A 5,872-nucleotide genomic window follows, 5' to 3' on the forward strand; every position below is an offset into this window, starting at 1 on the left:
GAATAATCTCTGTTCAATAAATGTGCCACAATGTACAGAATTCTTTGTTAACCAGACGTAACCACTACTAGTACATGTACAGTCTACAGTACAGTAGACCGGCCCCAGTAAACAAATCTAGTTAACTTTTTTCCAGTTATTGTTTTGTATGTATTTTTTTTCTATTGATAAATCATGTTCGGTGTGTAAATGTCTGATGGAAGAAAAGACATAGGTCTACGTGTAATCTAAACACTGAAGACTATCGGAGTTACTTCCCTTAAGCATTTTTTACTAGTAAATTATCACACAAATCGGTCACTTACGTTTATATTCTGCTAGTTTCACAAAAAGCTAGGTTCAATCGTATTATACTCCGTGAAAGAGAAACACAATTTCATTGTTTTCTTCTTCCTTCTCTTAACTGGTTCGAGCAGCTAAATAGCTGAATTTTAAGAGTCATTCTCTGTAAGCATCAAAATATTCCATATATGGATGGAAAGTCAATGTTTCCACCTAGTCACCTCTACACAAATCAAGTGTTGTGTTAACAATTTTAGATGCCGTTGCTATGGTTACTAACCATGCCCAAATATGGGCATCTGAATTACTGGCAAACCACAAAAATAGGGAAAGTTATAGTGGCTTTACAGACAAACACGACGAAATACAAATTTTATTTAATGTCAAAATGTTTTTAAAGGCCCACTACCTTTCCGAAACGGCTTTTAATTTTTAAAATGGGAATGTAAAACAAGATCGATAATTTTGTAGAGTCCTAAAAATTATTAACTTACCGTTAATACTACATTTAACATCACCTTCTGAACGATTTGATTAAAATAAATAAAATGTTTATTTTCATAACGCGGGTCGTATTATGTTTCCCGCCGTCGTCCTAAATACCGCGCGGTAGTTGACTATCACTGCGCCAGACGGCAAAACAGCGAATAGACTCTCCACTGTTTTCATATATTACGCAGGCAATCTTGCATATGTTTGGTGTCGAAACCTTATTTTAGATCATCGGTATGCATTTTCTGGTGTTATCAATGTTTTTTAAGAAACTTTTATATTTTGCTCCGGAAAGGTAATGGGCCTTTAACATATAAATGAAATATTTCCAATAGATAGTCTTAAACTGAGAGATTATTAAATCTGGTTTCCATGGAAACAAAAACTGCCAAAATATCATTTTTTTGCTAGTTACGAGCATTTTCATTGGCTTAAAAATTTACTTTAAAAGCCCATAAAGGAAAAAAGGGCCGTTTGAGACGTTGCTTCTGATTGGCTGAGATGACGGCGTAATGATTTCATAGACAAAAGAGTTATTGAATTATATCTCCATAACATAAAAAATCTATTCAAGTTAATCCTTAAATATTTGAAAAAGTGCATATTTTACCTATTTTCGGGACTTAATTGTAAAACATTGCACACATTGCTGAAGTAAAAAAAAATTGTACATGTTTTTTTTTTCATTTTTGAAAAACCGTTACCATGACGATTTTTTCAAATACACTTGATAATGCTGGCAAACTTATGCATGAAATAATCAAAACTGGATGTGTGTTTTTTCAAAGTTTTTGATAAAAGCAATATCAAAAACTCTTACCATGGCGATTTTATCAAATACACTTGTAATCATTCTTTAAAACACACAGTAAAATATGCAGTTTTACAAAGTTTATTTTGTTGAGGTTATGAATGAAAATAGCATTCGGGTGATTTTACACAATGCGGACCAATCATGTCGCAGCATTTAATGATTATGACGTCATGTATGAAGAAACGTTATTGATGTTGATATGCATGATGGGTAATTGCTCTGGTAGCAGTGTACAGTTACACCGAATGGCCATGGCATGGTTTTATTAAGCAGAAAGTCCCTGTTAAATTAATATATTTACAGTTTGCACTGACATTGACTCCATAACCATGCTTTCTAGTATTATCATTATCAGTGTAAAATGTTAGCACAACATGCGCTGCGATTCTATTGTTACGTGAATAGTCGATGGCGTAGCAACGTGAGGTCATGACCCCACTTTTGACGGGAACATATGAATGACTCGATTCCAATCAGCTGTTCAATCGAATTCGTTGACGATGACGGGAGAGAAAAAATATGGGTATTTTAATATAAAATATGCAACTGCCACGGGAAAAATAATATTCATTTACTTGAAAAACTGTAAATATAAGGAATATGTGTTTATTTTGTTGAGGTTATGAGGGTATAATGATAATGGAGCCCGTGTAAATTTTATGTAACCCAGCTTCGCCGGGGTTACATAATTTACACGTGGATGCCCTCATAGCCTTAACAAAATAAACATCTATTCCTTAAATATGCATGAAAAATAAAAAAATGTATATATGTCCTAAAATTAGTAATTTCAATTTAGAGACTTAGATGCAGGCTTCACATTTGCATAAAGAAATTCAACAAAATGGGTTAGAGATTAATAGTTTAGAGGGTATGCGAAGGTGCGTCTAAGACAGAAAAAAATCGATTCTGTAGCAGCAGAAATTGATAGCCGCGGTACGAGGTAAGATTGCTCAAAAGTTTAATTTTATACCTATGTCGAAATAGGCTCAGTTCCGCTATCACGACAGTGATGCTTGGTTTTAAACTGTATTCAAGAAAAAAATTCTAGTAGAGGGGGTGTAATTTTGGATTGAAAATTTGAATTTTTTGCAATTTTTCAAAAAAAAAAATGTTTACCATGGTTTTTACATGCTCACAAAAACAACAAAAAACAGACCTGTTCAAAAATGAACTCGGCATGACAATTGCAAATGTTGTATAGATTAAAAATATATATACTTTTATATACGGTAGGTGGTATTTAAAGGCCCACTACCTTTCCGGAGGAAAACATAAAGGTTTCTTAAAACGTTAATAACATCAGAAAATATATACCAATGGCCTAAGATGAGGTTACAACACCAAACATATGCAAGATTTCCTGCGTAATTTTTGATAACAGTGGAGAGTTGCTTCGCTGTTTTGCCGTCTGGCGCACTGATAGTCAACTACCGCGCGGTATTTAGGACGACGGCGGGAAACATAAGACGACCCGCGTTATGAAAATTAACATTTTATTTATTTTAATCAAATTGTTGAGAATGTGATGACACGTGTAGTATTGACGGTAAGTTAATGACTTTAGCGACTATATAAAAATATCGATCTCGTTTTGCTTTCCCATTTTAAAAATTAAAAGCCGTTTCGGAAAGGTAGTGGGCCTTTAAGGCTAAAAAGCTGTGTGTACATAATTAAAGCCTGCACATTATTTTGCTGAATTTTTCAAATCTACTGTACACTGCTACCTCTATATGATTTTATTGAAGTTATTGTGCCGCTGACGACCACCTCATTAACAGAACTACATATATATAATTTTGCTCGAAATAAAAATTATATGAACATACCTTTAAAAAGGCCACACAAAACCTTGTCAAACCAAAAAATGTATAAAAATTAAAATATATGAAATTGGTGAAAGTACCCAACAAGTCATTACATTACGGCCATTGGTCACGTAAAAATGATATTGAGTACAGTCAAATCTGTGCAATGAGACAATGGAAAGGACAGACAAAAATGTGCCTTATTAGATAGGTGTCTTAATTTACAGGTTATGAGAGGATCGCGAAAGCAACAATGATACTAAATTGACACAACACACAATTTTATTACTGTAATTACATGTAATATTAGTATTACATGTATATGACAAATCAAGGATCTATAAGTACTCATATACGTCCTTGGACAAATTCATTGCAACTCCGAACTTATTAATTAAAAATACAAAAAATGTAGGTCATTCTTTGTTAGATATTCTACATTGTTTTTATTCATAAATCATTTGATTAGATCGTACGGAAACTATAGTTCGTTCGAATTAATTTTACGAAAAATTAACGCATTGCTCTTTGTCATCTCATTTCATCCTGAGGGTCGATCAAAAATTTAACCCAGCATTAATCAGGATGTACTGACGGGGTGAAACGAAGGGAAGTAACTCTGGTAGATCAGGATGTACTGACGGGGTGAAACGAGGGGAAGTAACTCCGATAGAACAGGATGTACTGACGGGGTGAAACGAAGGGGAGTAACTCTGGTAGATCAGGATGTACTTGTAACAGGGTGCAGGATTTACAATAAATTTAATACCTGCTTCTGCCAGGGATCGAACTCGGGACCTCTGGATTACTAGTCTGACGCTCAACCGATCGAGCTAAAGAGAAGTTCTCCCTAGCCGAGCGATATATTGCGGCTAGTATTGACCAGGGTTACATACTCCCCCTCCAGGAATCAACTCGTCCTCGAGTTTCCAGGGGTCACAACGATTCCTTCGCAGGTATCGTGAAGTATCATTCCCGAGTCCCTACATGGGCGCCAATTTGTAACCGGGTTGCGAACTGGATCTTAGCAATTAAAACTCAGGGACAACCGGGTCGGGTTCACTGGTATTTTTATTCACCATAAATATTGTACTGCCTGCATGTGGGTTCAGTTGGTCCATATACAACAATGGATGTACGTACATGTATCTGCTTATTGATATAGATATAGATAGATAGACATGTAGATAGAACCCTGAAACATATAAATAAAAGTACATTAGGATCGCTACCATAACTAACATACAATACTCAAGTTATAGACAAGTTATCCCTATCGAAATATCACAGTTATATAGATACAAATACATAAGTAAAACTTTATAATTTCCTATCAGTAAAGGTTGTAACCATTACCTTACAACCATGCATTAGCATGATAGATAAAAAGAAATATTTACCCTATACATTATAAATATACATAAAGAGTACAATATACACAAGGGGAGGTAATCCGCTTGTCAGGTAACAAGGGGAAGTAACCCACTTGTTACGAACAAGGGGAAATAATCCACTTGCACACTTAACACCATTAAAACTAGTACAATATGGAAAATAGATATTATTCCAATATACACATAAATATACCAATTACAGTGGGTTACATATTATAGCAAATTCAATAATATCTTACTTTATCAGATTAATATACAAAGCATTTCTAAGTATAATGTGTATGTTGCTTACCTCAACTATGGGTAAAGGGTTGCTTATGCTTATAATGTATACAGCACAATAGCAGACATCTACATGATTCCACTGAAAGATTTATAAATAAATCAATCAGTAACAAGTATAAAACCATACACAATTACTTTTAAAACACATATACAAATTACACAGTTACTAAATTCATACTGGATTTAGAGATATGCCAAATTTAAGTTACAATCTATTTCGAATTCCACTCTATACAAAATGTATACACTTACTCAATAATTAATTGAATCAATCTACATTTCTTAATTACCATACTTTAGATACCAAAATAATATGTAAAAAGATAATATAAAAAGTATTAGACTTACATTTGGGTTTGTAGCTTATTGGCGCGTATCATGATATATATCTCCAAAAAGGGGAGATGTTGCTCCTTCCCCAGATCTCAAGCTACTGTCTAATTTTTGGACAAAGACTTTCCCTCCAAAAATATATTAACCAATAAAACAACAGGTCAGATAGGTCAGGTCAAGGTCAAACACTGGACTTTACTCTACATGCACCCAGGACATGGACAGTACATTTAATAGTGGACATTCACAAAGACAAGTCACATGACCATACATACTTCATACATACCCAGGTAAAATCTATTTATAGCTCACCAGGCAGAGTGACTGAGCTCACTCTACATATATACATTACTTGTATATCACAGAGCACTTACCACACTCTGTGATACATAATTCAGTGAGACATCACATTACATTGACCTGAAAGAAATTACTTTAAAACAAACGAAATTAAAACAATATAC

This window comes from Argopecten irradians, chromosome 11 (genome assembly GCF_041381155.1).
Source record: "Argopecten irradians isolate NY chromosome 11, Ai_NY, whole genome shotgun sequence".
In the NCBI taxonomy this organism is placed as follows: Eukaryota; Metazoa; Mollusca; class Bivalvia; order Pectinida; family Pectinidae; genus Argopecten; species Argopecten irradians.